We start from the raw sequence: 24,558 nt of genomic DNA on the forward strand, positions 1-24,558 counted from the left end.
AGCGAGAGAGTCAAGGAATTTGGGGGTCATTTTAGCCAAATTTCTAACCTTTATTTCCAACCCAGTGTTCTAAAATCAGACTCTATGAATAGCTTATTGTGTGAATTATTGGATGGATCCAACAGTTTTACTGTGCCTCTGTTTCGATGTTCTTTATATGGTACAAACAACAAGCAATGTTAAACCCACTTCAACACCCTCTCTGCCAATTTTCCCCTCTCAACACCCTCTCTTGGTCGTCATGTACCAAAACCTCAGCCGTGATTTTTGTTGTGTTTTCTCCCCAAAGTGTTTTTGAGAAATTTTTCCTTCAGACAGACTCTGGTAAATTGAGTTTTCAAGGTGAATGTCCCATTACTGGAGAAGGTTGACAAATTAATTTGGTGGGCGCCTTGTTGCAGTGTGGCTAGCGATAGAGACCAGGCTGTCAATTTGAGAAATGAGGTCTGGCTCATGGAGCCAGATGGGAGAGAAATGGAACAGCACATTAGCTAATTACTTATGCAAATCACCCCGGTCCTGCACCTTAACTTAAGCACGCTGGATGATACTTTGGGAGGCTGGAGAGTTTTAGATAATGTTAATCCTATAGCCCGTCACCCCTCTCTAGTGAGGCTCTTCACCTGCTGAGGTGGCTCTATGAGGGATTACAAACACACCGGGAGAATACACGTGTATGTGTATGTGTGTGTGTGTGTGTGTGTGTGTGTGTGTGGTAACACATGGGAGCACACATGTACACACCTGGACTCGCTCGCACAAACGTATATGTCCTCTGTGCATACACACACACACACACACACACACACACACACACACACACACACACACACCAACACACAGACCAACAATAGTCTTTGTCCACACCATTTGTTCTTTGTTATAATTTTTTTCTGGTAATTTTGCTCTCCACAGTTGATTCCAGCCCATCTGCTGAGTAAACCTTGGTGTGTTTGTTGTTAACTTACAACATGAACCAAGCCTCTGTAGCCAGGTGTTCATTTAACACCTAACGGCAACACTGAGAAGACACCCATGAGCCTGGTTTGCTACGTTCACTGCCTAGCCATATAACTGTCTTAGCTTTGCCAAAAGCCTTCTTCCGCTATGTGCTGCTGGCGATGGACAAAATGTAAAGTACAAAACAACCACGAAACCTAATGCTAATGACAAAATACACAGAAGTAATACATAGTTCAAATATATGCAATGAAGTCATTTAAATACTTCCCCATTCCCGACACTCTCAGATAAAAGGGTTCCAAATGGGTTTTTTTCACCTGTCCCCACAGGAGACCCCTTTTTGGTTCCAGGTTGAACCCTTTTGGTTCCAGGTTGAACCCTTTTGGTTCCAGGTTGAACCCTTTTGGTTCCAGGTTGAACCCTTTGTGGAAAGGGTTCTACATGGAACCCCAAAAGGTTCTACCTGGAACCAAAACAGTTCTACCTGGAACCAAAAAGGGTTCTTCAAAGGGTTCTGCTATGGGGACAGCCGAAGCACCTTTTTTTCCCTAAAAGGGTTCTATCTAGAACCTAAGAGTGTACTCTGTCCATCTGGCATGAGTGAGCTCTTTCCCAAACACCTGAGTAGAGAAGTGCAGGTAGGGCTCTGTAGGCAGTAGACGCGGTACCGTAGGGGACTGAGGGTGTCCATCTCCACCTGCATGCATGGCGTTACTCCCCGCATTGGCGCAGGGCTTACTGGAAGCTTAGCTAGCTCGACGCGGACCCCCTCCTAATCACTCGGTGCTAATCCCACCTGTCAAAACATCCCAGCGCCCCAATCAAAGATCCAAAGATCCAGACCCAGTCCCCTTAATTAGCTCTTCTAGCCCTGGATAGATGCTGGGAAGAAAATCTCCGGTAAAAATCAACCCTGTGTTCCACCTAGAACCTCTTATCCTCAGGAGGAGAGACATCTGGTAATATAGAGCCAGGGGCAGCGGGACACCTAGTCTGAAGAGGACATGGGTGTGTGTGTGTGTGTGTGTGTGTGTGTGTGTGTGTGTGTGTGTGTATGCGTGTTGGTGTATATGTGTCAGTAGGGGAGAGACTGAGAAAGTGTGTGTTTGTGCAGGCCAGTGTGGGTGTAGGCATTGATCCATCGATTCGTGTTTGGCTGACAGGCCCCAAGCGAAAGCTTAAGTATTATTAATGGTTTGGCTGTTTAGCTGTCAGTCATTAATGAAAGCACTCTCACTATTAGCTTCTCCTAGCCTGTCACTCCTGACACACACACACACACTGGCAACTCAATAAGACAACAGAAAACTCTCCGCTCCGGAATGTCCACTTAATATGAAGGAAATTGTGCTGACGGCAACATTTGATAAGAAGTGTGGACAAGCCTTGTCCTATCATGATCTAATTGTAATCTATGATGACCAATGTTTGGTTGCACTAGGTCTAATAAAGTTGAGAAGATTATAACATGATAAAGGTATTTTTTCGCTCACGTGTACTTGGGAGCCTCTTAATTCTGATAGACAAAAAATAACCTGGGCCAACGTCTGGATTTGCTAATAGTAGATAACAGCAAACTTTGATTAGTTTAGCTACTTCTGTACCCCTATTATAATTAAGTTATCTGTTTCATTTAAACAACTTTTATTTCCATAAGAGTGCTTGTGCTCCTTTTCAACCTGAGGAAACATTGGCGGGTCCAAATGTTTTAGCAGAGACCTCTAATTGACATTGGTTCAACATGCAGATTAGAAATGAACCTGGATTTACCTCTGCTGTGTTTCCAACCACCTCTCACAGAGAGACCGTGAGTTTGTGACCCTAGCTCCTGTTATAGACACAGCTGCATTCACACTCGGCACGTAAAGATAAACTTGTATGGAAGACCCTGATGTTAGTTTTGTTGATTCAATCTCAATTGCTATTCAGAAAACAAATAAAGCCTCAAGTCAGGAAGTGAGACAATAATGATTCTCCAAGAGTTGTGGTTGATGGTAAATTCACGAACGGGAAACGGAATCGACGTCAACACCACTGATACTGTCACAGACGACACATTGTTCAACATTTACTGTACCACTGTCTTTATCATCTGTGGTTTGGCTTCCAGCCCTTTAGAGGAACATGTGTTATCTATTTAGAGAGTCGAACCCCGGAATGTTGTGTTTTTCCCTGTAGAGTGAGGGAGCATGAGGAGGAAGTGGCTAAAGTTTCTCTTGGGAAACATCGCTGGCTCCAGCTGATTTCAGACGCTGTCCCATGCTTCTCCCATGGCGAGGCATGACTCCGCAGCCTTCTTCTCTGCACAAACGGAAACACATTTATGCCCCCTGACCCCAGGCACATGGAGGACTCTGAGGCTATCCAGAGCAGCAGAAAGGCACCATTTCGGCTCCAGATAAAGCCAGGCTAAGAGCAGGGTTAAATTAAGTCTCAATTATACCATGGTGTTGGAGAGGCGACCCATTTGGAAGGCAGTTTCAGCATTTCTGTTTTGACAATTTGACGCGAGACTGTTGTCACGTTGGCATAATGGATTCGGGAGACAGACTCACAAATGTGTAATTAGGCTTTTTATTTAGAACCAAATTACGGCGTGCCGTGTAAAGGCTCGGGGACAAAGACCAAACAAACACGTAACAAAAACACAGGGTCGAAACCCAAAACAAAGGAGCGAGGAGTACCTTGAATAATTAGCACACGCTCACAATGATGAACACACGGGACGAGACCCGTAATCATCTGCACAGGTTCTCAAAACAAACAGCGCAGGTACTCACACGCACCAACGGACATTGTAACAATAATCGAAAGCCCAATGGAAACCAAAGGGCACATATATATATATATATATATATATATATATATATATATATATATATATATATATATATATATATATATAAATACTAATCAGTGGGAATAGGGGACAGGTGTGTGTAAGGAAAGTTGCGGAGGGATCCGTGACAACTGTGAGCATTTGGATAGGCAACACTAAAAACCAAACCTATGTTGAAAGTTTGACAAATAAAAAAAAAAACAGTCCTCAGAGCATGCAATTTTGCATGTGTCTGTCCTGTGTTCTGCTGTACAGGAAACAGATTCGGCTTTAAACGAGGTAACCAAATCAGTGCTTTTATTTACATATATTTAATTGACTGCAATAATGCGTTCAATTGTTGTGTGAGTCGTGTGCTAATCTAACATGGGGAAAGAACACCCATTAGGCTTCCTACAGTACATGCCATCGAATGAACCCCTTTATAGGGTGGGGTCTAACTACTGTGCTTGTATGGAGGGAGTCAATACGTGTAAATACCAGATAAAGCAGGGCTAATGAGACCAATCATTTCTGTGTGTGTGTGTGTGTGTGTGTGTGTGTGTGTGTGTGTGTGTGTGTGTGTGTGTGTGTGTGTGTGTGTGTGTGTGTGTGCGTGCCTTTACTTCACAGGCTCTTATCTGTACAACAGTCCTATACGCCTCCACCGCTAAATGGACCTCAAACAGAGATCCCAAACAGTCACTTCAGTACAAACTGCCGTTGTCATCCGTAACTAAAACAACAGTCACATTCAATATGCAGAGTAAAGGTAGAGTCAAACATTGGAACCACTTTCCTATGAGCCAGATATGGAGTAAGTGGGTTTAGTTTAGCTTTGGCTGGACATCAGTGGCTGGTTTGGGGCTGGAAACGGCTCTCCAGATGCCCATCTGTCCAGCTAACGTTGATCCAGGGGAGATATGTCCTTGGAGTCGCCCCCTTGGCCAGGGGTACAGCTCACTGTGGGCCAGGTTTCATTGGGCAGTGGACCCACTTCACCAATAGCATGCCAGGTTGCACTTTCCCATGGCTAGCTGTGAGTGGGCGGCCGTCGGGCACAGTGGCACCCTGTGGCCAAACTGGCAACTTCCCCTCTCTCTCCTCTCCCTTTCTGACGGAGGTGTAAGGTCACGTCCATTACCTCATCCGGCTGTTTTCAGGCAGAAAGCAGAGAATCATATCCTTGCTTTATTGTTGATTATTAATATGTTTGTGTTAATATGCAGATATGATTTCCTATAGAGAAATCACTTTTCCCTTCATATGAACTATTTACATTGAATAGAGAATGTAGTGGGGCTTTGTATCTGCCTTTTAGTCATAGCCGTGGTGTGTTGGAATGTGTAAGGTCCGACTGCAGCGTCCCTCTCTCTCAACATCTCTCTCTCTCTCTCTCTCTCTCTCTCTCTCTGTGTGTCTGTGTCTGTGTCTGTGTCTGTGTCTGTGTCTGTGTGTGTGTGTGTGTGTGTGTGTGTGTGTGTGTGTGTGTGTGTGTGTGTGTGGCTGGGTTATTAAAAGCTGTCCTGTGTGACTGAGAAGGAGTGAAGGGAGCTGGGATCTCCGCTCATTCGGTGAATCCTCCAGTCTGAGACCTAACTTGTCATCAGACACGCTAGCACTCCCAGCATTGCTCCTTCCCGCTTTAATTAATATTTACCTTTCCTAGAGGATCCGTGTTCTCCCCTTCTCAATGATCCCACGTTGTGTTAACACCTCAGAAAATAACATTGAAGCTTTAGGATAGTGTCAGGTTGTGGTGCACTCTTTAAATGGGGGGGGCATTTAAGCCGCGGAAAAGGCACCGAATCCGACAGATGTTTGATCAAGATTTGATTTGACGAGAGTCTACCTGTCTGTTGAACTGGCTTATGAAACGTTTACAGTCCCTTCCTCCTTCCTGTATGTTTTCACGGTGTAGAAGCTGACGAAAAAAGAAAGAAACCCACACAATGCTCTTTATTAAGCTTTACGTATGGGCCTCAAGGCCTTCGTCAGAGCAGAGTAGAAGATGAAAAGGGAAATGTCTATATTTTTCATCCAGAACTGTAGGGATAAGGTTGGTTATTTTCTCTAATTCAGTTGTGCACGTTTCCCTTTATGCTCAGGTAATGCTGTGCCAAGTTCAAACAGCATAGACTAATTTTGTGTAAATTATGTTCAATTTTCCCAAAGCATTGTATTGTTTTTTTCACACCAGTGTAATGCTCTTGACTGGGGAAACCTCCTTTCATCTTCTTTAGCAGAGCCCTTCCTCTGATGGATTGGCCTGGGACACCGCCAAATGGAAGACTGAGCTGATATGCCCATTTAGGCTACTCTATTGTTTTAAAGCAACCCTGAGAAAACGTACAAATGCAACGAAATCTACAGCCCACATGCATTTGCTTTGTAGTTTCTTTGCCAAATACCCCCACAGGTGAAGCAGTGTGCGGTTGTTTGGTATTGCACGGGTGTGTAACCTGACTCCAACAAGCCAGTTCATTTAAGGTAGTACAACTATCAGTCCTAATTCCATTGTAAGCTGTCTACATTGTTCAGGTCGTGCTGAGTTGGTTGCATGCTGTGAAACACGCCTGCCCTCTGTTTTTGAAATCCGCTGACGATGCGGTGTCATCTCTGACTGCTGGCTGTGAAAAGAGACGCCAAACAAAAAGGCAAACCGAAACAGGAAGCAGAGAATTTTAACAGCAGTGACTTCCTGCTCTGGCAACCCGCAGGTTTGTTTACTGGTGGTGCCATCGCTGCCGCTAATCAAAGGCGGGGCCAGGAAAGTGGGGAAAAAAACATAGATTGACACCAACCGTACAGCACTTGACAAACGGCCTCATTGCGTTTGTTCAGCGAAATTAAACACTCTGGACTTTTTTCACCTGCTCAGGCAAGCAGCCGCGCATATGGCCCGCGAGTTAAAAATAAAGACAATGCGCATACATTACCATACATAATGCAGAACGACCCCCATTTAATATGCAAATTCCCTGAAATATTACTGAACACCTTCTGTTCTGAGCGAATACATTTGAATTTGCAATTAGAATTATCTTGTATAATTAATGAAAAGCGTCAATTTTTGGCTGCTTACTAATTTGATTAAACATGTTGATGGGGCATTTAGGGAGCCAGCCGAATTGGAAGCGAAGCTAGACCAGAACTAGGAAAAGAACCAGAACGTGGTCCAGTTCCCATATGACCTTCCTGACCCCGATAGCTTGTGCTTAAGTTGCTGTCGGCTTGTGCGCACTGGTGGCAGCACTGGGATACACAGACCTTAATTAGCCAGGTGGAATGTGACCCGTCCGCTTGTCCGGAATGGCAAAGAACAAATTGCCTCAATTGCACAGTGGCTTCGCCTACAAATCAGGGAGTGTGTGTGTGTGTGTGTGTGTGTGTGTCTGCCATGTCTGTTCCTATAGCTCACAAAGAGGAAACTGAAAACAGGTAGATTTAACCCCAATAGTTCTACTGCTTCTCCTTTGGAATTGCTATAAAGCTCAAGTTGACTGTTGCAGTTTCCGATCCAATGAATCGTGAATAAAATGTGTGTCCATGCAAGTTTCACATCTTTTACACATTACAGCTATTGTTGATTTACTGATAAATCATACGTTTTTTGTAGTAGCCTGTTAAGGTTTGGCAGATTGTTAGTCATTTTTATCCCCCTAAGATATTTCCAGATAAATCCTATGGGCTTCCTCTATTTTATAAAGGATATTATTTGCACAACAATACAATCTAATACCCAAACTAGTCTGCTCAAGAATAATTTCTTCACAGTCCAATTAAATCTACTCCCACAAAAAGGATTTTATTGATTACCAATAATTCTAGGCACACATTTGTACAGTGCATTAAATACTTTCTTTAAATTATGTTATCTTTATGGAAATGGTATTTAGGCATTTACATGTAATAGTGAACCTTTGTTTTATTGAGTTATTGAGTGAGATTGTGACTGTTTCAGGATAGTATTTTTGCCATAAATGTTACACTGGACACTATTGTTATATGTATCTTCTCTGACGTGCCATGTGCATGGAATGGACACTGAAGCATGCCAGAGCAGAATTCGTGCCATGGCAGCGTAATGGCGGAACCGTGGCCAGCCAAAAGGGGGTCCTCTGAGAACATTACTGAGCCCTAGTCATGGCAGGGGAGATGCCAGCTGATTAGGAACCATCCTAACCACCCTAAAACGCCAAACCACTTCACAAAAAGCTCCAATCAGGCAAATCGGATGAAGACATAAGCTTATTCCCAGGGACTTGGTGACCCTTTTGACCACAGCTCTCAGCTTTGTGTTGTTTGTTATGTCTGGCTTAGTCCTTGTATTGTATGTAATCCATATAATACACACACACACAGACACACACACACATAGTCTTGTATAACTAACCATGTGGGGACACACATTTCAGTCCCATTCAAAATCCTATTTTGCATTTGTATGCCAAGGCAGCAGATACTCTTCCTGGGGTCCAGCAAAATTAAGGCAGTTATACGTTTAACTCTTTAAAAAAATATATATATTATTTTTTACAATACATTCACAACAGATTTCACATCATACTAAGTGTCTGCCCTCAGGCCCCTGCTCTACTACCACATATCTACAACACAAAATCCATGTGTACAGTGCGTATGTTATTATGTGTTTGTATGCATGTGTCTTTGCCTATGTTTGTGTTGCTTCACAGTTCCCGCTGTTCCATATTTGTATCTGTTTTTTTTAATCAAATTTTACTATTTGCATGAGTTACTTGATGTGGAATAGAGTTCCGTGTAGTCATGGCTCTATATAGTACTGTGTGCCTCCCATAGTCTGTTCTGGACTTGGGGACTGTGAAGGGACCTCTGGTGGCATGTCTTGTGGGGTATGCATGGTTAACCGAGCTGTCTGCCAGTACTTCAAACAGACAGCTTGGTGCATTCAACATGTCAATACCTCTCGCAAATACAAGTAGTGATGAAGTAAATCTCTCCTCCACTTTGAGCCAGGAGAGATTGACATGCATATTATAGATTTTACCTCACTGTGTACGTCGAAGGGCCAGCCGTGCTGCCTTGTTCTGAGCCGATTGCAATTTTCCTAAGTCCCTCTTTGTGGCACCTGACTACGACTGAACAGTAGTCCAGGTGCAACAAAACTGGGGCCTGTAGGACCTGCCTTGTTGATAGTGCTGTTAAGAATGCAGAGCAGCGCTTTATTATGGACAGACTGCTCCCCATCCTAGCTGATGTTGTATCAATATGTTTTGACCATGACAGTTTACAATCCAGGGTTACTCCAAACAGTTTAGTCTCCCCAACTTGCTCAATTACCACATTATTCATTACAAGATTTAGTTGAGGTTTAGGGTTTAGTGAATGCTTTTAGTTTTTGAAATATTAAGGACTAACTTAACTTATTCCTTGCCACCCATTCTGAAACTAACTGCAGCTCTTTTTTAAGTGTTGCAGTAATTTCAGTCGCTGTGGTAGCTAATGTGTATAGTGTTGAGTCATCTGCATACATAGCTTTACTCAAAGCCAGTGGCATGTCATTTGTAAAGATTGAAAAATGTAAGGGGCCTAGACAGCTGCCCTGGGGAATTCCTTATTCTACCTGGATTTTGTTGGAGAGGCTTCCATTAAAGAACACCCTCTGTGTTCTGTTAGACAGGTAACTCTTTATCCACAGTATAGCAGGGGGTATAAAGCCATAATACATATGTTTTTCCAGCAACAGACTATGATCGATAATGTCAAAAGCCGCAATGAAGTCTAACAAAACAGCCCCCAGAATCATTTTGTCATCGATTTCTCTCAGCCAATCATCAGTCATTTGTGTAAGTACTGTGCTTGTTGAATGTCCTTCCCTATAAGCGTTCTGAAAGTCTGTTGTAAATTTGTTTATCGTAAAATAGCATTGTATCTAGTCAAACACACAAAGGGTTGGTAACAGGATAAATGGTTGGCTATTTGAGCCAGTAAAGGGGGCTTTACGATCCTTAGGTAGGGAAATACATTTTGCTTCCCTGCAGGCCTGAGGGCACACAATTTCTACTAGGCTTATATTGAAGATGTGGCAATATCGTACGCCATTATCCTCAGTAATTTTCCATCCAAGTAGTCAGACCCCGGTGGCTTGTCATTGTTGATAAACAACAATATTTTTTTTTCACCACTTCCACACTTACTTTACGGAATTCTAAATTACTATGCTTGTCTTTCATAATTTGGTCAGATACACTTGGATGTGTAGTATCAGTGTTTGTTGTTGGCATGTCATGCCTACATTTGCTCATCTTGCCAATGAAAAAATCATTAAAGTAGTTGGAAACATCAGTGGGTTTTGTGATGAATGAACCATCTGATTCAATGAATGATGGAGCCGAGTTTGTCTTTTTGCCCAAAATGTCATTTAAGGTGCTCCAAAGCTTTTTACTATCATTCATTATGTCATTTATCTTTATTTCATAGTGTAGTTTCTTCTTCTTTTTATTCAGTTTAGTCACATGATTTCTCAATTTGCAGTATGTTTGCCAATCGATTGTACAGCCAGACCTATTTGCCATTTTGTTTCCCTCATCCCTCTCAACTATGCCATTTTTTAATTCCTAATCAATCCACGGGGATTTAACAGTTTTTACAGTAATTTTCTTAATGGGTCCGTGCTTAATAGTAATTGGGATAAGCAATTTCAGAAATGTGTCAAGTGTAGCCTCTGTTTGCTCCTCATTACACACCACGGACCAACAAATATTCTTTACATCAACAACATAGTAATCGCTACAAAATGTGTTGTATGACCTCTTATACACTATATTAGGCCCATGCTTTGGAACTTTGGTTTTCCTATATATGGCTACTATATTGTGATCACTACGTCCGATGGATTTGGATACTGCTTTCAAACAGATTTCTGCAGAATTAGTAAAGATGTGACCAATACACATTGATGACTTCATTCCTGTGTTGTTTGTAACTACCCTGGTAGGTTGATTAATAACCGAACCAGGTTGCAGTTTGAAGCTTTCTCTTGAGTGGTCAGGCTGATGAAAGCAAGTCCATATTTAAATCACCCAGAAAATATACCTCGCTATTGATATCACATACATTGTCAAGCATTTCACACGTTATCACTTGGTGGCCTATGGAATCTATCCACCAGAATGGGTTTTAGGTGAGGCAGATGAACCTGTAGCCATATTACTTCAACAGTTTTAACATGAGATCCTCTCTAAGCTTTGCAGGAATGTGGTTCTGAAAGTAAATGGCCACAACTCCACCTTTTGGCATTTCTTTCTTTTCTGTGGATCTTATAACCATGTATTGCTACCACTGTATCATCAAAGTGAGTTTCATAGATTGTCCAAATATGAATATCATCTGTTCCAAGCAAATGATTGATTTCATGAACTCTGTTTCTTAAGGTACATATGTTAATGTGGGCTATTTTTAACACTTTCTGGGATGCTTGATTGTTTTTCCTGCTTTTCTGGGAAGCTTAGCAGAAGTAGACATCCTCAGGTTATTTATGTTAGTGCAGGGAGAGCTGCACACAGTGGACTTCCTGCTAGGGCACACCACCTCAGTGCTAACAGTATAACTCTGGATCATAGGCACATGATTACTGCATACAATAGCTGTAGGATCAGCAGAGGCATTCAGGGCAGTAAGAGGGACATGAATTAGGTTACTTACATTGTGTCTTCCAGCGCCCCTGGGATAATGTACATTTGCTGAAGCATTCTGACAACTCAGCGACACAATGGTAGGGATTAGCTGAGCTGGGCTTGGGTCATTTTCCCTAATCCCTAACCCTAAACCTAACGCTAACGCTAACCCGTACCCTAACCTTAACCCAAAAACCTAACCCTTGCTCCTAACCCTAACCTTAAAACTAATCCTAGCTCCTAACCCCAAACCTAATTCTAAACCTAACACTAATTCTAACCTTAACCATAAACTCCCTAGAAATAGCATTTGACCTTGTGGGGACTAACAAAATGTCCCCAGTTGGTCAAATGTTTGTTTGTTTACTATTCTTGTGGGGACTTCTGGTCACCACAGATATAGTTGAACACACACACACACACACACACACACACACACACACACACACACACACACACACACACACACACACACACACACACACACACACACACACACCTCTTGACTCCCATCTGAATGGTTGGAGTGGAGGGATAATGTGAAATCCAGAGAGGGAGCACACCCAGCAGCTGATGCTGAGATAATGCTTTTGTCACTGAGGTATTTGGCCGTGGCTGTGTGTGATTGAGGGTATGTAGCTGTTTTTGTAAAAGAGCTGTGTACGGGTGACCCATGTGTCTTGAGCGTAGTGTGCGTGTGTGTGTGTGTGTGTGTGTGTGTGCGTGCGTGTGCGTGCGCGTTTGTGCATTGTGGTCTTGCGCACGTATGTATTATCAGTGAACCTGCGGTGCTATATGTTGATGTCTGTGCAACGCATTTGTCATTTATGGGTATGTGTGGTCTGGAGGCTGGAGAAAGTATTCATGTCCGTGTGGGCACATTTACGAGTGTGTATGTGTGCCTGTACTGTGTGTGTGTTTTGTGTTTGCGCCTGCATGCCTGTGTGTGCCTGGGATGGATCCAGGCTGTGCACCTGCACAGCTCTCAGGGCTTCGTTTCCCTCTCCACTCTCCTGTGGCAGACAGCCATGCTGGAATATCTGCAGCTTTCCCAACAGCTCCGTATCAATTACTCCTCACTTGTCACCCACTTATGAATATTTATGATATTTGTAATAAAGTGCCTCTTCTAACTTGGTCTTTGTTTCTTGCTGGCCATTGATTGATGCCTGTTTGTGTGTGTGTGTGTGTGTGTGTGTGTGTGTTCATCATTTTTTAGGGACATAACCCACGGCAAAGAGCAAACAATTGTTTTTCAAAATCATCTTTTCACTTCTTTTTCATCATTCATTTACTTGAGTATATATTTGAAATAGGAATGACAATTTCATACACAGGAAATATCTGTGAGATGCATATTTCAATGCTCCAGGAAGCAGTTACAGTAAGATACTGTGTGTCCACATCATCGCTCTAAAGAGAGACTTAATTCCTCTCTGGCACTTTGGCATCTGGATGCTATTAGCAGTGAATGATTTCATGAGTAATCCACTTACACTGACTGGAAATATGAAAAGATAAATGTTGACTTCAATCCTGCACTCTGGACAATAAAGGAGGTAACGCTCCTCGCTGATGAAAGCAGCCTATTGTTTTTGAAATGAAAATAAAAGTTTAAACCCGGCATAAATTAAAATTCAATGGATTATTTGATGTTTCATTACTGTGGTGCTGAGGTCTCGTTGGGTGGGATGGTTAGAGTATAGAGAGGATCTGTTTCCTTTTATGTTCAGACTCATCTGCAGTCCATTGTAGTAGCAACTCTATTCTCCCACACTGGGAGTGGAACTCTCCAGTGTAGGTCAGGGGCAGGTAGGATGGATTTCACTGATACGCCTAGCAGACAGGTCTTTTGGGGACCTCCTTTTTTTTCACAGGCTAAAACAAAAGAGAAAACAAACAAAGCTTTAAAATAGAAATGTCTACAACTGTCATTTTTTTGTATTAATATATTTGACGTGTATTATTTATTTCCTGAGGAAAAAAGTTTCAAACTTTGTGCTAACAGGTCTTGCTTAACATTATTGCTAAGGCTAGTTCAATTGAATCTGGACCATAGTCGCCAGACCCAGTTCCCTTAAGGACAGAGACTCAAAAACTCACATACCTTTTGGCTCGGGTTTTGAGAGCAAAGTATCAAAACGATAATCACAACTTAACACCTATTTCTCCCTACTTATACAAGCAGCAGGAAACATAATGTGTTCATGAAGCTAAATCTGTTGGGTGAGACTGGGAGGAGGTATTGGGGAGTGTTTTTCAAGGCTGCAGCAACTGCCCCACCTAAGCAGTGTCCAGGGCCAGGCCAAGGTAGAGGCAGATGGTGTGAGGGAGTACACCTTGTCCCTGACCACGTCCCTCCCAAAGCAGCTGAGAGAATTCCTGGGCCAAACAGATGGAGAATATCATTGGGCTTTCGCTCTCTGTGATTTAAAAACCTACGTCTGGAAATGAGACAGCCCCAGTTGGAAGAGGAGCACAACACATTTTTTTCCCCCTTCTCTACCCAAGCCCTGCCGCTGTTTGTTCCAATTAGGTGTAGCTTGGTGCTATGTTGACGCCCGGCTGAAATTTCCTCCCCCTTTTATTTGGGCTCCAGTCGTGTTTGATTAAACTTACCGTTTGAGACGTTCTAACGTGGTTGGGTTCTCCACCGACTTCAAAGGCGGGACTAAATTACATTTACTTTGTAACGGTTGCATCATTATGCTGCTTCTATCAACATATCACCGGCTGTATATCTGTTTGTTCCTCCCTCCTTCTTTGTCTTATCTCCTCCTCAGCACACAAAGAGTACAAACAAACAGAACAACCAGGAGGTTGCCATGTTTTTCCCTAGTCAGGTGACAGGGGAGGAAGTCTCTCTGTTGTTGATGAGAGGCGTTCTCAGCGTGCTCTGTCTCCATTCACAAACAATTGAAGGGGCCGGCGCTTAAAGAGGTTAAAGTGGCATGCGCGATATTATAATGAAACACTTGAGAGGCAACCCCCAGGCCGTTTATTCAAATGGGAGAGTTGTTTTTAATTTTGGTTCAATAAAGCAAGACGCTCACTCGTCTCTGCCTAGATACTTAATTAAATACTTGACGCTGTGTATTCGTTTTTATGACGCCAGGCCTCGTTTGGAATAGTAGTAGCCATAAAGAGAAACATTTGTCTGACAGACAAAGTAAGGGATAAATCACTCTTCCTCTGAAGAACGTTTTGAAATAATAATACAAAAAACTGAAATTATATTACTTAGTAGGGTCCATTTCTCAGACCATGATAATTTGCATTCTATTTCTAAGAGACTTTTTGTTATTCGCTAGTTCGGTGGTTACGTTTCTCTCCTATACAGGAAGTCCATATACAATACATTTGTGTTCAGGCATGCTTAATGACAGGACTTGCATTCAGCCCTTCTTCCAGTTACAATCTGCAGTATAGATACTCTTTCACAGTATTTCCCCATGTATATCTCCTCCCTCTCCTCCAAGTAAGATGTCTCCATGCAGACCGTTTCCATGGCTCTGGCTGTGCTTGGTGTCTGCCTTACATCCCCATATTTCTCACACTGTCTCCCAGTCTGCAGGGTCTAAACTGGTGGCATCTGCTAGTCCATCTCTCCCTCTGTTTACCAATATGCTCCCAGTCTGTCCATAGGGCCCTCATTGACTGAAATATATGGCTTCATCTCAAGTATACGGCGAATCTCCCTCTCCCTGGGCCTTAGCATGCTACAGCAGTGGATTAGGCCTGATTGATTCTACCATGCACTGGGTGTGCAGAATGCACCGGTAGGCTCCTTTAAAATCAGAATAGAGAGCCTTTATTGGTGAATAACAGGCATCATTTGGTGAAACATCTGTCTTTTCTGTATAAATTGTTAGAATCATCAGGTGTATAGTGTTCAGGTCTTTGTTACTCCTGTGTGTGTGTGTGTGTGTGTGTGTGTGTGTGTGTGTGTTGCCACTCTACAAGCACACCCCTCTGCTCCGTCTCTCTACCTCGACAGCCTGCCTGCTCTGGCGCTAGGCCCGAGGCCCACTCTGCATTAAAAAGCCTGCAGGCCCCGGTGTGAAAAATGGGGCCATTTGTGCTTGTTTGTAAGTCCTGTCAAGAAGCAGCACCTCTGGTCCGGCCGGTTAACAAATTGGATGTTTAATCTGGTGACATTCCTATCTGGGCCAAGGGCTAATGTAGGTGTCTAAGAATAACCTGGGCGGCAGGCGTGATAGATGGTAGCCTATTATGGGCTGTATTTAAATCTGAGAGGACAATTCCTCCGTCGCCGCCCCCAGACTGACAGCTTGATTCCAGTGCTGGGGGCCTGGATGGAGCTGTCAATCAACATGTCAGGAAGGGATTTTCTTTTTTTCACCTTCCGCCTGCATTTGGTGGACAGGTTGTTGGACAGCCCGTCCTCTCTCTCGCCGAGACGGTGACTGTAGACATGTGAGGGAGGAGAGGCTAGCTGGTAGCCACAGGTCTGTGGTTTTGACCAGCCGACATAGGGGAATGTGCTCGTGTTCGACTCTCTGATGCCTAGGAAATGGACAACTCCTACCATCTAGGCACTTATAGATCTGGAAGGATTGGATAGGTATAAGCAATATGGTGGAAGTTCCAGCCAGCCTATCCTATAGCAAGGACCTATAGCCTGAAACAGCCTTTAACCTCAGATGTTTCCAGACAGAAGCCTCATCTGTCTTGGCACTGTGTTAACTCATGTCAAAGGAAAAATACAACATTTTGCATCAGACTTACTCAAAGAGACTCAATTGATGCTCCAACCGTCCTGTTTCAAGCTGTCACTGGACCTAGTCAAGTTGATGAGTCAATGAATATTCAACACCACCTCTATGAAAGATATAGAGCTGCTTCCTCATTCAGCTCCATACATCGCTGTTCAGGGCTTTACCTGTCGTTGTGGTGATTCTCCCCCTGCTGTGGAACGTATTGTGTGTGTGTGTGTGTGTGTGTGTACCCTATGCATGCATGCATGCTTGTGTGTGTACCCTCCTCCTGCTGTTTCACTCATCACAGTGTGTGTGTGTGTGTGTGTGTGTGTGTGTGTGTGTGTGTGTGTGTGTGTGTGTGTGTGTGTAGCCTATGCATGCATGCATGCTTGTGTGTGTACCCTCCTCCTGCTGTTTCACTCATCACAGTGTGTGCGTGTGTGTGTGTGTGTGTGTGTGTGCGTGTGTGTGTGTGTAGCCTATGCATGCATGCATGCTTGTGTGTGTACCCTCCTCCTGCTGTTTCACTCATCACAGTGTGTGTGTATGTGTGTCCACCTGCTGTTTCACTCCTGCTGAATCCCTCAGTGTGAGCTCTCAGCCTCTGCTTTTGATGCACTGCGTTTGTTGTGGTTCTATATCTGATGCTCCCCATACACAACCCGACCACATCTGTTCACCGTTCCCCGCTTTAGGGTTTTACCCTACCTCCAGAACACCTCAGAGATAATGACAACATGTCTCTTCTACCGTTTCAAACTTTCCTAACAGTACTGAGGTTGAAAGGTGTTCTATCTAATGTAATTACACTCATACGTCTTTTCCAAAACTCGCCAAAATTGGAAAAGAAAAACATGAAATAATTGTTTGATATCAAGAATGTTGTTTCTGAACAAACCGTGATCTTTCTGATGCGTGATTTGACGATATGTTTCTCGGCACAGGAAGCAAACGACAGATTTTTGCAGCTTGCTACAATTTCTAATGCATGCCGGGGCCATGAGGTCACCGCGAGTCACAGTTTTATTTTCGCTCGTTAGAGCATTATGTCGTGGAGTGATTTTGATTGGAAAGATAAATATGTTCTTTGCCATGGCAACAAGGCCAAAACACAGCTGAGGAAGGACCAGAGGAAACCTGAGTGCAGCGGAGAAGTGTGTGTGTGTGTGTGTGTGTGTGTGTGTGTGTGTGTGTGTGTGTGTGTGTGTGTGTGTGTGTGTGTGTGTGTGTGTGTGTGTGTGTGTGTGTGTGTGTGTGTGTGTGTGTGTGTGTGTGTGTGTGTGTGTGTGTGTGTGTGTGTGTGTGTGTGTGTGTGTGTGTGTGTGTGCGCGTGCGATGGGTGGGTTTAAGTACCAACAGACAGGAGGTTGTGGTGGAACACGTACTGGTTTACTTGGCTAAACAAACTCCGTTCTCTCTGTGCTCCAAAGCAGTTTCTCACATCCACCCTCAGAATAGAGCCAGCCACACTTGCTGCATGAAATAATGATGGGATGTTCTGTTCATATCTGTGTTCAAGGAATTCTGCATGTGTTTTTTCATATGATAGATCTCACATAAAAAAATGGGATTTTGTTGAACTCACAGTGACATTTTTCACGGTTTCCGCAAGCTGATAACCCTTCACTGACACAAAGCTCTCATTAACAACACTGCTTAATTTTAAAGGATCATGTTGACTTCAGCATAATAAATTAAATATAGATATATTCTAGGCAGATATGAACTCTGATCGAATTATTTATCATCTCTCATACAGTAGCAGAGTTGTTGTATCCTTTAGTGGAAATGGCCAGCTGCCAATTTACCAGGTTCAGACAAAGTCATCTCAGAAATGTTCAGCAGTAATGGATTTTATGTCACATCATTTTTAATGTTGAATAATCGGTGTCTGATCAAAGATGAAAGGTGAGGTAAAAATCCTGGTGCTGGCTTATATTGCGATCAATTTGATTGGGATATTCACTGCCATCGGTTTGTCTGATTGAGCCCTCCTCTTGTACTGTGTTGATTTCCAGGCAGGGAGACGGACTTCCTTGATACGTCGGAAGTGAAAACAAACCCTTATAAAATACATCATGCTCAATATTTTAGAAGTAGCAAATGAATTGTGCATGACACTCTTAGCAGAATAAACTGCTTTTGTGTCTCTGGCAAAGTTCGGGGAATAAGGGACCAGAGTCATAATGCGTTGTTAAGACAATAGACAATCGAGCGTGTGTGTGTGTGTTTATGTATGTTTCAGAGAGGGAGAGAGAGAGAGCGAGAGAGAGAGAGAGATCTGTTCCAGGGACTGTTTTAGTGCCTCATCAAATATTTAGTTTGATTGTACATGGTCCTGTAATTGCCATCTTGGCTACTAAATTATTGATGGCATGTAGCAGAACCGAGGAGGATCCTAGTCTTGGAGCGTTGTCAGGAGGGGACACACACACATAGACACACATACACACACTGAGCCATATTGTTAACTCCATCCGTTTCATACACTAATTAGCTATACAGGAGCTTCCTCAGAATGTGTCAGTAATTATTTGAAGAGGGTATTTGTTTTCAATACAGTAGAGTAAATATTAGATACTGTAATAAGACTGTGTGGAATATGGTTCCTTCTGATGTTGGGGGAAATGTTCCTTGAATTTAGCAGAACAACAATAACGAGTTGATTAAATCAACTGACAACCGATTGGGAAACAATTAGCGACAATGCTAATGTCATTTCAGTGTCACTGGGCAGACTGTAGATCTCTGTGTCTAACCTAAGTGTTTGATTAGGAACTTATCTCAGTTATACTGTGAAGCAATTCAGCAATGTGTCATCTCTCAGTTGATTTCAGCCTTAGTTTTGAAATTGGAGAAGTCGACCTCAAAGAATCTGAGGCGCTATCTCATTGCCTCCTGGTGCTGCTCATCATAGAGTAAACAGCACCGCCTGGTTCTGTCTTTTCATAGGCATCAAACACGCAAAGCAAATGGTGGGGCAGAATTGGAAACGCGGCAGCTTTTAAAAATACCCCTGCTGAAATATTGATTTCTTATTTTTCTTGCCTAACGTAATAAATGAGAGACTCTGGGAATGGTGAAGGTGTGTGTGTGTGTGTGTGTGTGTGTGTGTGAATGTGTGTGTTTGTGTGAATGTGTGTGTTTGTGTCTGTGTGTATGGAGTCAGGAGGGCCTTGTAATTTGAGCCAGACATAATTGCTTCAGTATAGTGCTGTGGGTGTGGTCCCAGGATGACATCATCTAGAGTGGACCTCAGCTCACATCCGCTGTAATGAAAATGATGCTGAAGTCAGATGCTTATTCCCTGCTCAGCCTCATTCAGCTTTAGTGTACATCATATGTAGCTATTATCTCAAGCTTTATTCCTTTGAAACAACGATGTTACACAACCGCTTTCATCAAGCGTTTCAATTTTTAGAGGACCTGCATAGTGATTTCCTGTGCCCTTGTTCTTAGTTTAATGTATTTTGCCCCTTCCTGGCCTACTGCCGCTTTGTGCAGCTTCTGTGCCAACGTTATTTGTAATGCTATTGTACTTGGGGCTAACTGTATGCAGCGTCCCAATAGTCACATCTCCTTTCCTTATGTTCACAAGGCCTTATAAGGCCGAAGGTCTTGGAAAATAAAACCGAGATGGAGTAGTACAGATGTAGGATCTTCATTTGATCACGCTTTTGTTGCTGAGAATTTTCCTGCACTTGCAACTTGGGTAAATTTGAGTTTTAAAAAGTTTGTCATTTCCAAATTGTAGACTTTATTTGCCATAATAAAAAATATATTAACCCCTACAAAAAATGGCCATTAATTATAATCCACATAATAATTCATATTTTCTGCTGTAGCAAACTGGCTCAAATTAAGATCCTACATCTGTAGACCATCCAGTCCTTACACCTATCAGCGATCACAAAGGGAAGGAGACAAGGACACAAAGAGACAAGGAGATGAATGTGGACTCAGCCTAAACTGAGGCAGGTTAGCCCAGCAGGACTATAGCAGCAGTAAGTCCTGCCACAGCCACGGTTCCACATTAGAGCCTGGCAGGCTCACACACCCCCTTGTAATTGATTGTAGGGCAGCATAATGAGGTGGCGGCTTACAACAGACACACTGACTCTCTCATTATCTTTACCTACTTTTTAAGAGCAGAAGCGAGACGGCGGGAAAAACTGGCTGGAACTAATAACAGAGCCCTGGCTGTAGATGGACATTCATTATTTATGATGTTTTAATAAGTTCTCGATAGGGAGGGAGGAAAGGGGTTGAACGGAACAGGAGAAGTTACTCCCTGCCTTTCCTCCCTTAGGGATGGATCGAAATTTACAGAATGGTTACTTGGAGGAAAATTGGGGAGGGTCATGCTTTTTACATTTCAGTCAAGGGGAAGGTTTAGTATTGTTTAAATCTAGTCAAGGGGAGGGTCATGTCATTGGTAATTGATGAAATGTAAATATTTCTCAGTGTTTTAGAATTAGTTTCTTATTAGGCTATTTATCGACATGTGCAAGATCTTGCTCCTCATCTCTGATTCTCCGCTGGGTGCGCAATGTCAAGTGCGCCTATATGCTACAGTTGAAGTCGGAAGTTTACATACACCTTAGCCAAATACATTTAAACTCAGTTTTTCACAATTCCTGACAGTTAATCCGAGTAAAAATTCCCTGTTTTAGGTCAGTTAGGATCACCACTTTATTTTAAGAATGTGAAATGTCAGAATAATAGTAGAGAGAATGATTTATTTCAGCTTTTCATCACATTGCCAGTGTGTCAGAAGTTTACATACACTCAATTAGTATTTGGTAGCATTGCCTTTAAATTGTTTAACTTGGGTCAAACGTTTTGGGTAGTCTTCCACAAGCTTCCCACAATAAGTTGGGTGAATTTTGGCCCATTTCCCCTGACAGAGCTGGTGTAACTGAGTCAGGTTGGTAGGCCTCCTTGCTCGCACACGCTTTTTCAGTTCTGCCCACAAATGTTCAATAGGATTTAGGTAAGGGCTTTGTGATGGCCAATCCAATACCTCGACTTTGTTGTCCTTAAGCCATTTTTCCACAACTTTGGAAGTATGCTCGGGTTCGTTGACCATTTGGAAGACCCAATTGCGACCAAGCTTTAACTTCCTGACTGATGTCTTGAGATGTTGCTTCAATATATTGGCATAATTTTTCTCCTCGTGATGCCATCAATTTTGTGAAGTACACCAGTCCCTCCTGCAGCAAAGCACCCCCACAACATTGATGCTGCCACCCACATGCTTCACGGTTGGGGTGGTGTTCTTCGGCTTGCAAGCCTCCCCCTTTTTCCCTCCAAACATAACAATGGTCATTATGGCCAAATAGTTCTATTGTTGTTTCATCAGACCAGAGGAAATTTCTCCAAAAAGTATGATCTTTGTCCCCATGTGCAGATGCAAACCGTAGTCTGGCTTTTTTTATGGTGGTTTTAGAGCAGTGGCTTCTTCCTTGCTGAGCGGCCTTTCAGGTTATGTTGATATAGGACTTGTTTTACTGTGGATACAGATACTTTTGTACCTGTTTCCTCCAGCATCTTCACAAGGTCCTTTGCTGTTGTTCTAGGATTGATTTGCACTTTTTGCACCAAAGTACGTTCATCTCTAGGAGACAGAACGCATCTCCTTTCTGAGCGGTATGACGGCTGCGTGGTCCCATGGTGGTAATACTTGCGTACTATTGTTTGTACAGATGAACCTGGTACCTTCAGGCGTTTGGAAATGGCTCCCAAGAATGAACCAGACTTGTGGAGGTTAAAAAGGGGGTCTTGGCTGATTTATTTATATTTTCACATGATGTCAAGCAAAGAGGCACTGAGTTTGAAGGTCGGCCTTGAAATACATACACAGGTACACCTCCAATTGACTCAAATAATGTAAATTAGCCTATCAGAAGCTTCTAAAGCCATGACATAATTTTCAGTAATTTTCCAAGCTGTTTAAAGGCACAGTCAACTCAGTGTATATAAACTTCTGACCTGCTGGAATTGTAATGCAGTGAATTGTAAGTGAAATAATCTGCCAATTTTTGAAAAGATTACTTGTGTCATGCACAAAGTAGATGTCCTAACCGACTTGCCAAAACAATAGTTTGTTAATTAACAAGACATTTGTGGAGTGGTTGAAAAACAAGTTTTAATGACTCCAACCTAAGTGTATGTAAACTTCCGACTTCAACTGTAGGAAGGGGCAAAAGTGACTAGGCAACCAGGATAGATAATAAATAGAGTAGCAGCAGCGTATGTGGAAGTGTGTCTGTGTGAGTGTGTATGGCATCAATATGTGTGTGTTTGTGTTCGTGGTATGTATGAGTTTGTGGGTAGAGTCCAGTGAGTGTGCATACAGCCAGTGCAAAAATGTTAGTGCAAAAAAAATCAATAAGTGGGTCAATGAAAATAGTCCGGGTAGCCATTTGATTAACAGTCTTATGACTTGGGGATAGAAGCTGTTCGGGAGCTTTTTGGTCCCAGACTTGGCGTTCCGGTAGAGAAGGGTCTACTGGTTCAGGGAGAGGTTGAAAATGTCTGTAAAGAGACAGCTGGTCAGCGCATGTTCTGAGTACTTGTCCTGGTGATCCGTCTGGCCCTGCGGCCATGTGAATGTTAACCTGTTTAAAGGTCTTACTGGCATTGGCTACAGAGAGCGTGTTCACACAGTCGTTCGGAACAGCTGGTGCTCTCATGCATGCTTCAGTGTTGCTTGCCTCAAAGCGAGCATAGAAGGTATTTAGCTCGTTTGGTAGGCTCGCGTCACTGGACAGCTAGCGGCTGGTTTTCCCTTTCCATGATCGTTTGCAAGCCTTGCCACATCAACGAGCGTCAGAGCCAGTGTAGTAGCATTTTATTTTGGTCCTGTATTTACTCTTTGTCTGTTTGATGGTTCGTCGGAGGGCATAGCGGGATTTCTTATAAGCGTCCGGATTAGTGTCCCGCTCCTTGAAAGTGGCAGCTCTAGCCTTTAGCTCAATGCGGATGTTGCCTGTAATCCATGGCTTCTGTTATAGTATAACATACTATGGAATATTTGAACTTAAATATATGGTAAAACATTGTAAAAAAAACGTTGATGGGCCCCAGTGCTGAGCGGTGCAGCTGCCAAAAGCCTGAGAGTCATTTTCTCCCACTAACTCTAGTCTCTCCTGATGTGATAATGATGTTTCACCATCATATGTCTCATATAAAATTCTCTGCCAATTTGGAAGCTACAACAAAGTAATCGCTGCAAGTTTCAAGCATGACACTGGTTTCAAAAGGCTTTTCAGTGCTCATACTCTTAAAATAGGCCAATGGAACAGGTGTATAGTCATTATATTTCTGATATAATGAAAACCCTGGTGGTTTATAAACAAGGGATTGAAATGGCTCCAAATGTACAGAAATATATTTCATACATTAAATTTAAGTGAAGTTACCTGTTGAGTTTTCGGATGGGATTGGGTAACCTTTTCAAGTGACAAAATCATCGTGCAGCTGTGAAGTAATACAGTTTACAGCACAAGTCTGGCCTGAAAACTAACCCCTTTCTCTCGCTCCCATTTCTCAAAGTTGAGATCAACATTCAACCTCCGTCCTGTCATCTTCTACAAGCAGCTACTTCCCCCTTTGCTTCCGAGCTGCTATCGCAGAACCATTCCAAAGGGAACCAGGCTTTGATCTGGTGCCTCTTTTCCATGAAGAGACCTGGAATCTTACATTCCTTGTCAACTCCTGCCCAGTGGCAGATGGAGGATCCGGGGCCGCCGAGACAACATCACATGCTCCCCCCTCCACAGACCTCACCCTCATCACTCTATTCCTATTTTTCTGTTTTATTTTTTTTTTGTTTTCTTGTCGTTTTGGAAAGCTGTGGTGAATCTTAACTCTGAACTGGCTCTACCCAGGGCTTCTAGGAGGGTATGTCCCAGATTCTCTTATTTTTTTGTGTTGCAAGTTGGTGTGCTTGCTTGGCTGAGCTCTGCTCTGGTTCAACACCATTGGAAAAAGAGTGTAGCTGTAATATCGGCGTGGCTGGTTGGCTTACCAGGCCCTTGTCTCCAGCTGCGTTTTAATTCAATCCCTATTGATCTATATCTCTCCTCCCAAGGACTCTGATATCATATGAATTGGGCTTGGGGATGGGTTCCCCATGTTATTGTATTCCATTGCCATAAAGGGCATTAGTAGCCTACAGTGCACCCCAGATCCAGTTTCAGTCAATACCGGCTAAATAGAGTAGCAATTTCTTTCTTGTTCAATGTGTCATTACAAAATGGGCATATTTCTTTACGCAACAGGGCTCTTTTGAATTCACACTCTCTCTCTCTTTCTATGCTTATCACTGTACGGCCACTCGAGGCGGTTTAGATATATATTTTGATTGAGCAATGAGAAAATCGCTTCGCTCACC

General features: G+C 43.0%; 1 protein-coding gene across 8 annotated transcripts in view; it reads left to right on the forward strand.

Annotated features, from left to right (window-relative positions):
* LOC139390516 (transcription factor COE3-like) overlaps positions 1-24,558 on the forward strand; it is a 93,644-nt gene that overhangs the window by 37,346 nt on the left and 31,740 nt on the right. The gene's annotated exons all lie outside the window — the stretch shown is intronic.

Source organism: Oncorhynchus clarkii, chromosome 31 (assembly GCF_045791955.1).
Source record: "Oncorhynchus clarkii lewisi isolate Uvic-CL-2024 chromosome 31, UVic_Ocla_1.0, whole genome shotgun sequence".
Classification (NCBI taxonomy): Eukaryota; Metazoa; Chordata; class Actinopteri; order Salmoniformes; family Salmonidae; genus Oncorhynchus; species Oncorhynchus clarkii.